Source organism: Syngnathus leptorhynchus, chromosome 11 (genome assembly GCF_054491065.1).
Source record: "Syngnathus leptorhynchus isolate UIUO chromosome 11, UIUO_Slep, whole genome shotgun sequence".
Lineage (NCBI taxonomy): Eukaryota > Metazoa > Chordata > Actinopteri > Syngnathiformes > Syngnathidae > Syngnathus > Syngnathus leptorhynchus.
In genome coordinates this window covers 3,761,087-3,771,573 of record NC_141205.1, presented here as the reverse complement: position 1 = coordinate 3,771,573, position 10,487 = coordinate 3,761,087, and positions in this window count along the sequence as shown.

The following is a 10,487-nucleotide window of genomic DNA, read 5'->3' as shown; positions in this document are numbered from 1 at the left end:
CATGCTTTTTGGATGGAATGTAGTTGCAACATCTGCTGCCTTAGGTTGGAAGAACAGGTGCCATACAACACCAAAGTGGCGTGAGAAAGCAAAATCTTCTGGGAGGGAGCATGGCAGAACCAGCTGCTCGATGTGTGTGTGTGTGTGTGTGGGGGGGGGGGGGTCACTTTATTAAATCACCAACAATAAAATGCATCAGATTGTGAAGCCCTGGAACTGGTATTCCCCAGAATTGTTTGTTTCTCGTTGGCAGTATTGACTGACGGCTCTAGATGCTGCTTGTCCTGTCTTTTTGTAAACACACCCAAATATGTCAGTTCAGCAAACAGCAAACTTTGTCGTTCCAAGGCCTCGCCACAGAAGCCAGCCCGGAGGAATTAAGGAATTTCAACACTTGACTTCAAGTGGGCAGAATGTCAAGTCAAGAGACAGCAAGGTGTCTCTGAAACGAGACAGATTGCAAAAATACATTTTGTTCTTCACAATTCCCACATAATGCTTTCGCAAGCTTGTTTTTTTTTTTTAAATCAGATTTGGATGTTTGAAAGTGGTGTGATGTTTCACAGAGAGGGAATTGTAAATTCCAGTTGTTGCCTTTGACAGCTTTAGGTAACAGCTGGTCTCTGCTTCGGAATGAATGTGAGGCTCATGGATACTTGTCAAGCGTCCAAAAAAACAACAACCTTATTTTGAATTTCAATAAACTGTTCACTGATTAACTCTAATGTAATCAAGATCTAGAACATAGATGTCAAACTCAAGGCCCAGGGGCCAGATACGGCCCGCCGTATAATTTTATGTGGCCCGCAAAAGCAAATTTTGCATAGATATTGTGTCATCACTAAAATTACAAATTGTCTTCACTTTTAAAAAGTAAAGATATTGCTTGCAATTTTTATTACCATTTGGCTTTATCAAAATATATGAACAGTTTTTACTAGTGTCTGATTTCAAAACTAGTGATTCATCAGTTTGTTTTGTGGCCTATACTGTATATAGAAGACGTTGACAATCATAATGGCCCTCCGAGGAAAACTATGACCACGATGCGGCCCTTGACAAAAATGAGTTTGACACCCCTGATATAAGCTTGCTCAAACTTGTTGCTGGTTGCTAAGCAACAGGACAGGAAGTAACCTGGTGTCTTTTCCCGCTGTTTTGGACGTAAAGTAGATGGAACCTCGGCAATAATCCGTCACAGTTGCAACAGAAAGTCCTTGCTTTGCTTTTAATTACGCACCGATTCTTCTCCTATCAAACATAAGGCATCTTGACATGATGCTGGCAAATTATCAGAATAGCCTGAGGACCCAAGTACGCTGTGGGAGGTCTATGAGTGTTGACGCTGTGCCCACCCGGATTATATTGCATTTAAAGCTGATGCATATCAGCAAGATGACTTTTCCGTACGGCTCAGAGTGTCACATCAATTGTTTACTTTGTCGCTTTTATTTGTGTGCCGTAATCACTAAATCGACTTCGAGTGAATGTCTACCTTCTTATGTTACTGAATGGAAGCAGTGTTGACTTTAAAGAGGAGACCCCTGAGTATCCTCCCGATTACTTTACCTCATCTATCACAGCACATAATCTGGACCTCTCTTGGGTTCTCACTCACAGATAGCTAAAGGTTAAGACCATCAGCAACCTTAAATGGAGCCAGCAGTCTATAGGGAGAAAAGACACTGAGGAGCAAGAAGAGACATTGGCACAATGCAATCAGTCCTTTTCAGACCCCCTGAGAAAACGAACTCCTTCGCTCCCATTGAAGCAGTCCAAGTTGTAGACAATAACGATACAGACTTTCCATATAGACACCTAGAGACTGAGGTCTAGCATATCCTTGATAAAACAAAAACCAAAAAACTGATTCGTTCAAGGGAGACTATCTTACAAGTTAGGCTGCATGAGGAGAAAGAATCGTGTTTGTTTCTATTTGGGTCGAAGCCAAGGGACAGCTGGGGGTGGAGTGCCACACACCTGTTTCCCCCAGTCCTTCCATCAACCTTTGAGTAACCAGTGTGAGTTTTTTGGGAGTGGTCTTTGGTCCTAAAGGGCAAGGACAGTGGTATTGTCACCCATTTAGAGGATGATGGGGGACACGTGGCGCACTCTTTGGAATGCTGGCAGAGTTGAGGGTGAATGAAGGCGCGGGGGGTTTGGGATAGCAGGTGCTTGAACGGATGTGCCAACGCAAATCAGCGTGGCAAGATGTGGTCAGGGTGTGGCGGAGGAAACTGAGAGGGCAAAATTAAACAACCCCCTGTGATTGGCCGGTAAGCAGTCCACTTGCCCAATGTCAGCTGGGTCCACCTCAGAAATACGACTCCGCTAGAGTTTCACTTGTTGCATCTCCTTTCAATCACTCGGACTCGAGTATCTTTACACATGTGCCCAGAAACCTGTAGGTCAAGCTGTTACTCAACAGAAACCCGATCTTCCTTGATTGCAAACATCAGGTCCATATCGTGCCCTCACTAAAATGCCAGTCTCCAACCTATTGGAGTTAGAGCCCCTCAACTCTACTTGGGTGGCACGATGTACTGTTCCAAAACTAGATCTGAGGTGAAGCTGATGAAGCAAGTACGACACAAGTGGTAAACATGAGCTGGGGAATGTCTGATAGAAGTTCAGAGGTTAGAAAGAAGCATGCCTTGGCAGGGACAGAGGGACATAGCCACCTGGTCATCTGGGTTAATTATAAATGAGGCGAGCCACAAGGGGGGAAGATGAGCTGGACAGCTGCCGCTTCACACTCACATTTGAAACACACACGCACACACACACACACACACACACACACACACACACACACACACACACACACACACACACACACTCCAGACTACAGCCCATGCGCATTGTCCACTTCACTGAGCACCGGATCCCAGGGGCCCAACATGGCTGAAAAGTCCTTCAAAGCAGCCAGGTGGAACTAGGGAAAAGTTCAGCATAACAGCCGCTAAACTATTTTCAACCGTTTTTTTCTTAGACCTTTCATAAGAAACTGTAAAAAAAAAAAATTCTTCCTTGGGTTCATCTGCAGCGTTCGTGCTTTGCTTCTCTAATCGATGTCCACATTATAAATACCCAAAAAGTTCACAATTGGATGTTCTAATTCAAACTGCAATTTGTCAGCACCTCTTTTCACCAATGCCCTTGGGGCTATGTCCTCAAAGATAGTTGTCTGTCTAATTGTCATATAAGCGTTTTTCTATGCTCAAGCAGAAATCCGAAACCTCACAGGTGGAAGTGCCCCCCCACCCCACACACACACACATCATGACATGCTACACTCAAAAATTGTAGTCAAATTGATAGGTTGATTCCATAGGGAGTAAAAATGAAAGCCACAGGAGTTTTACAAATGGTAAAGGTAAACAGAGCTAAATGTCATGTTAACCAACACGCTGAATTAAATTAGACGATATGAAAGTGAGACGGTGAGAAATTTTATCAACTTGATCTGATGCCACCAACTCCCTCACACATTATGGAATGTGACATTGCAACTTATACCCATATCAGTCATATTCAGCACTTCCATTTAGACTTGATAATATTTCGCAGGCTGGGTGGTGATGGATGTAAAATGATGATGCAGGCTGATTATATATTCCAGAATGTGGTATTAGTTGAGCAGTGCTGTTGACTCCGTTTCAGTCCAAAGTCCCCCATTTTGGAAGTACTCTTGCATAACAGACCAAAAACTTTTAAGACCCTTGGTTCAAAGATGACATACCAGTTTTGCACCCCTCTCAGTACATAGAACAAAGTACTGTATCATTCTATCATCAAATGACACAAAGATTTATTGCATTTCTGTGAGAGACAAAGGCAGCTGCTCTAAACTTGCTGTTTACGGCAGATGGCCTCAATAGCATCCAGCCAAAGATAAATAAAGAAAAAGTGCCGATCGGTTGCAAGTTGAGACCAGCTGTTGCTAGCAGCAATGGAGCAGAGAGCCGTCCGGGTAGCTGACAACGACAATCGTCCAGCGCAACAAGAAGGCAGGAGGTGAAGTGGCAGCCGTGGGAGTGCTGAAGGAAGCACCGGGGATGAAAGGGATCAGTTCAGAGTGTTGGATGTGTGATAGCGTGGTGTTGGGCCAAGGCCTGAGGAAGTATCAGATGTGACACATTCATGTGAGTTACTAGGGGGATGAGTCGGTCTCTGTGACTGCCTGCCTCAAGAAATACTGACAAGACGCGCAAAAGCAGGGACACGCCCTTGACTAGGGTAAAAATATTGGTGAGCAACCAATGACAAATAAATAAATCAGCATTATCGATGAGTGTGTATGGCTCAAGAGAAACGGCAGACAGCTGAGTATTCAAATTGGAAATGCACCGCCCAAACAAAGTAAAACGTTGTTACCTAATCTGCTGGATTTGGGACCCCACAGCGTGCGAAAGGTTGTTTAATCCCTTTTATCAAAGCATGCACACGTGTTGGAAAGCATAAAAATGTCAACCAAAGCGGTGATATGGAACAGACGTCTCTTAGAAGACAACAAAAAACATTTGGCATAGAAGAGCATTCTTCATGCAACACAGATAAAAGGATTCAATTCATCCCAAATGTCAGGCCGTGTGTATAAATCACCAGGAGACTTCAAAAGCGATAGAAAGGCACCTTTTATTTGGCTTTTATTTCACTTCATTGCACCTTCTATTTATCTTTCAGTTCTGCAAATGACTCCAATCGGCATGCGACAGTGTCACGGATAACGCGAGTGAAATTTGCTTCGTCGTTCTCCATTCCACCCATCGTGACTGACAGCTCGACGTTCAATAATTCATCCGGCCTGGGCTGTGTGAAGGTCAGGAGATCATCTGCGAGTGGCGCTGAGACGAGGTGGAACTGTCATCAAATATTCATTAACGCGCTGTACTGCCAATACGTTCTCAAAATACCCAATCTCTTCCGCTAACCTGCACAGATTTGCACTCGGGCTCTTCAACACGACTGAAACCGTTTCATGCTAGCTCATAGTTAATTCAGTGCAAATTGTTGCTAGGAAATATTTTATGGGAAGGTGTCTTTAGCAACCCAGCCAAGCAGCCGGAGAGACGTTGCAAAAGCAATGACCTAATGCAAGTCCACACGTGCGCACACAAAATGCAAATACACACTTTATCTTAATCCAGCACATATTACGCTCTACTTACTCCTCGATATTAGCCAGGTGCTGCTGTTGTTTGCCGCAGCATTCGTAATCCTAAACTGGAGCCGTTGGATGCATCCATATCAGCTTGATCCCATCAATGACTTATTGCTATCGGTATGCCACAGCAAATGGACCGGCTGTTCCGATACAAGACTTCTGCGTCCATTTGTTGAATTAGTCCATTATCTCATAAAGACATGAGAAAATAGTCATGAGATTTGACTGAGGATTTATGGAGTATGTGAGCAGTTGCGTTGGAACTCAGAGGATGGAGCCACAGGTGTTAAACAGCTAAGCACTTTAGCGGCTCGGACGGGGATGGATGTTAGTGAAGCAGGAAGGCTTCTCCGACAAGCCCCTCTGCAGAGCAACTCAAAGCTAAGAGGTCAAAGGCCACAGGGGGCGCAGTGGGCGACAATGGAAGCCATTTGTTTGCTTGTCGTGGCTCAACAGGTGAGCACTGGCCGGGGGACCGGCTTCTCAAAACATCTTACCCGATGAGGAAAAAAAAAAAAAGAAAAAAAAAACATACCCCCATGGACTCAATGTCAGGAATGTCCACCGCACACGGTCAGTCACTCAGCACATACATGTCACAACAAGCCGCGTTTGCCGCTGTTCACACTGCACTGTTTGCTTTGTAGCTTTGTGAGGGGAGCTTACCCTGTAAAAATGCGACAGCGGTGAGGAAAAAGAAAAAGCATGGCCACCACCGGTGAATAGCTCAATGTTTGTTTTGATTTGAATGTCACGAGGTCTATGTTTTGTTTTGTTTCTTTTTCCCCCTCCCTGCACCTGTGGAGCAACAGCCCAGGACTGGTAGCATTGTTTTGAATGCGATCCAGCCCGAGGCTTTGGGCCAGGACAGACTTATGTATGATTGTTACCTTGAACATGTTGTCACACCCGTTTCTCCTCAATTCAGACTTTTCTATGTATTTCACAGTCAGTCGAGCTTTTTCAGCTCATTCATAGAATTTGAATGAGCTTTTCAGCAATTTTTTTTTTTTTTTTTTAAGGTTCCTGATGAGCCGTGGAATCAAGATAATTACATTCGAACGTTGTGGTTTAAAGATAAATGAGCTGCAGGAAGCCATGATGATGGTTGTAGTGTATCACGGACAAATTCGTACTTAGTCATCGCTCGTAATCACACAAACACTCAGAGCAAACAGGTTGAGGGTGTGAAAATTGTCCAAACAATTTATCCCCGGTGCAAATCACATTGTTCTGCTCTGACGAATCGCCGCTCTGCAGTTCTACATTCCGGTGCGGTTGTAACTGTTGGTTTTATTCTGATTGTTTCAAAGTCAGGTGTTGAAAGACGTAGCTGAACGGAGACGTTGAGTTCTTGACAGGCCGTGCAAGTTTGGATATGAGAAGAAAAATGCTTTTTGAGAGCAAGTGAGATTTGCCTTTATGTAACAGAATTTTGTCCACTTAGTCCTGGCTGCAATCATGAACGAAATCCACAGTAGGTAGTCGAATCTTCTCTAGGGCAATTAGATCTTTGACACAAAGTTGGCAATGTCAGGCTGACTCCTTTTGAGCTCTCATATTACTGTCACCCGAAAGTGAGTATTCCTAATATCTCTAGATCAGATGAGTTGGGCGCACAAGCTAATTTTGTCCTTTGGTTTGGACCAAAGACAGAGAGGGAAAACAAAAGAAAATTCTGAACTGTGGCACAATGTCACGCCTCAAGCCTTCCTGATGTGCCCGCAGGTTAAAAAAGCACAACAAATTGAGCACAGGTGTGTGTGTGTGCATGTGTAGGAATGGAGACGATCAAGCAGGTTTGACACGCAGAAGCACCCGACGGCAAAACTAATTGCCTTCTGCTGTCTGTGGAGCAAAAGGTTAAAGAGATCTGTCAGGATAGAACCATGACGGGGACCAAGAAGAACTGCGTGAATGACAGTCTATTGCCGTCGGTGGCTATCGCGACCTGATGACGAATACGTCGCTTCAGGGGTCAATCTGGTCAACCAAGCTTTAAAAAATGTCATTGAAACTAATCTACGTGTTGTTTAAAACCACTTTGGATATTTATGAGGGTTGTGCAGATTTGGCCAAATGCTACCACATATATCATACAGAAGACATTGTCAACGTCTTGTGTAATTCCAGATGTCAAAAAAAAAATAAATTTGACATTTGATGGCATGACGAATGCTTGTGTAAATTGTGTTGTGTGTGGCTTTTAGCATTTGTCAGGGTGGGTGCAGGGGAATGTTAATACAGCACACATGGCGTATTCATTTTGGTGTTTGGGTGATAGTTTTATAGTTGCGCCTGATGATGCGCCACTTCCTGCTTCGGATCAATTGATGCCTGCTGCCAGTCGTGGGTCGAGACATGATTTCAGTTTCTCAAAACTCCAAAATCGGGCCCGATGTCATAGCTGCAGTATGTAAGTCCTATGTGATTGTGTCAAAGGCAAAATAAGTTTCATATGTCTATATGACCACAATCATTAATGAAAACAATTTTAGCGTGGATTATTGAGTCCTTTACTGCAGAGAAAATTCATGAATGCAGTTAATAGAAGTCAATAAACAGCCTTGGGAGGCTGACATAGTGTCTATCAAAACGTCACTGCAAGTAGTTGGAATTAATTGACGCTATGTACAATCGTTGCTTAATTTGTACTTTTAAACACATCAGGCACGCGCATATTCATAAATCCATACAGAGCCCTCAGCACTTTTGCGTTGATTTTAAGTGTGCATAACATGGCAGCCTTTATCCTATTAGAAGCAGTAGAGGCCCTAGGGCAATAAAACGGGAAGGGGGCAAGTCATAAATAAAAATGAAAGAAAGGCAAGGAAGCAGAACACTTCAGCACAAAATACATTTATTGTGTTTGCGTGCCTGTTCCGTCAAGTCTACTTCTTACAACACAAATGTTTCTTACAAACCAATTTACAGATGGTGAGCTAAACTCACTCATCTGATGAGTGTTTTTTTTTTGTAGATCTTAATAAACGGGGATGATTACTACTGTACTTAACAAAAAGCAAAGAAAAACCTGACTAACTTTGAGGTTCAGCATGACTTCATTTGCCAGCGCCACAGTCAACCTCCCCCTTTGAACTCGCCCCAAACAATGGGCTCACCGACAGCTTCATTCTAACATGCTAATTTCCATGATGATTGATTAAAGTAAGCCGCTTCTCTTCATTGACCCAAAGAGATGAATGTACGGCAGAGGCATAACAATATGCAAAAGCTCAAGATCCTTTACCACACTTGTTTTTTTAACATTCCCCAAGTTCCGATCCTTGCTTATTCAGGCTCTTCACAAAGTCTCTATTGAAGCCAAGGAAAAAGGCTCAGCAGAAGCAGGTGGTCGCTCTTTTCTTCGAGGCAGGTATAGAGGGGGGCCGGGAGTTCTCTGCATGAGCGAGTCCCACTCCTCCATCCCTCATTCAGCTCGGCTATAGCCTCCGCTATTCACAGAGGCCCTATTTTGTCAGGAGCAAAGCAGCATGGGGAAAGAAAGAGGGATCATCCTTTTTTTTTTTCCTTTCCCCCTTCATTGTACGGTACATAGCCGTCCGTACGAGTGGTCCCAAAGCCTCTGCTAACGAGCAAGCCTCAGACAGAGAAGAAGGTTTCTGGAAAAGAAGAGGCTTGATTTATATCGACTGGTTTTTTTCCCCTCACTGATGGAATGTCAGTCTTAGCCCTCTGGGTGGTTTTGTACCTTTAGAATATATGGAGGAAGTCCATGATAAATAAAGCTTACACTGAATGTGCCAGTGTGCATTCAGCAAACTATAAACTTATCCAATCATTGTCGTTCTGCATTTCAGGGGGGAAAGTAAGTGGGTTAAATGTGTGGGTGTCTCCAATCTGTGTGTAATCAGACACGGTGTGTGCCCACGAATAGCAATGTCTATGCAATTATATAGATATAATTTCATAAGTAACGATGCTGAATAACATTCAAAGAAACATAAACAACATATCCCAAAAGAGACCATTTATGGCCCTCTGTGCCTTAAAAGAATATCCAGTTACTTCAATTAAATGGAATTTTCCACCACTGGGCTGTGGTGTCTTTGAAGGTCTTAATTGAATTTGAACCAGCGAGCCACTGTGAGTTAGCTAGCTAATTACATCTTCGGTGTGGATGTGCTGAGACTGTGGTGTAAACCAACCGTGTAATTCATCATCGAAATATTTAGCTCAAGTTAACTGTTGAATAGATTCGGAAATAGAGAGGCTGGAAGAACGGGAACTTGGGTGAACGATTAGTCATTTTCTCGTCAACACGACTCCCACAGACAAAGACGGTGTGAGATCCTTTGGTGGTTCAAACGTACTGGCAGTAAAAACAGAGAAACAAAGCGTGCTGGCAGACAGACAAAACGGTGTTTGGCTGCAACAGATGTACAACACAGAGGTCACCTTTCAGAGAGCCAAACGAGCACATTCCTCTCCTTACATGGAACGAAAACAGTTCCAGGCCATCGCTTCGTTTATGAAATATTCTATTCACAAGGCTTATTAAAACAAACACATTGCCCGTCCGCGTACGGCCTCGCCGCTTCAACGTTGTCAGCGCGCTGTTGACACAAGTAAACACCTGCTGAAAAGACGTGGAAACCAACCGCCATTTTGCTCATACTTTCAACAATGCATACCTTGGTTGCGGCTTAAACTGTTAGCATAACACACTGGGCGAACACCTCTATCCACGCCCACCACGTGACAGAACAGGTCAGGTCGGGGATGTGGAATGGCGTGTCTCTCATCGGTTGCCACCGGGCCACCGAGATACGTGTGGAACCAATGACAGAAAGTTGGCACGGGAAAAGCGCTCCTCATTAGACAAACACGGAGAAGAAGCTCCTCGTGCTTGTGAAAGACGGAAAATGACGGTACGAAGGGAAAGAGAAATGCCGTGTTTAAACACCTGCAAATGTTCCCGAGGTGTCAAACAGCTGTCATGTCTTCGAGTACTTTTTTGTGTCATGATCCTTTTTTGTTTTTCTAGTATCCTTCATTGTACTTTTTGCTACATCTGTATTGCAGCTGAGCAGCGAGCGCGCTATTGACAGAAAGCCTTTCTGCTTCCTATTAGCAAAGCATCTCCAAAATCCCGCAACAGCCGTTAGCCATCCAGTCCCAGTATGGCCAGTTGGCGGCCTTTCACGCCTCTCCATTTTATAGCTGATGAATTGCTGCAGCAGATGCTTTGTTATCTTTGAAGATTCCAGAAAGACAAGCATGATGAATCCCCCATAGGCCGCGCACATCCATCAACCATTCGCCAGACATCGTGATGGCCCCAAAAATGCACGCACCT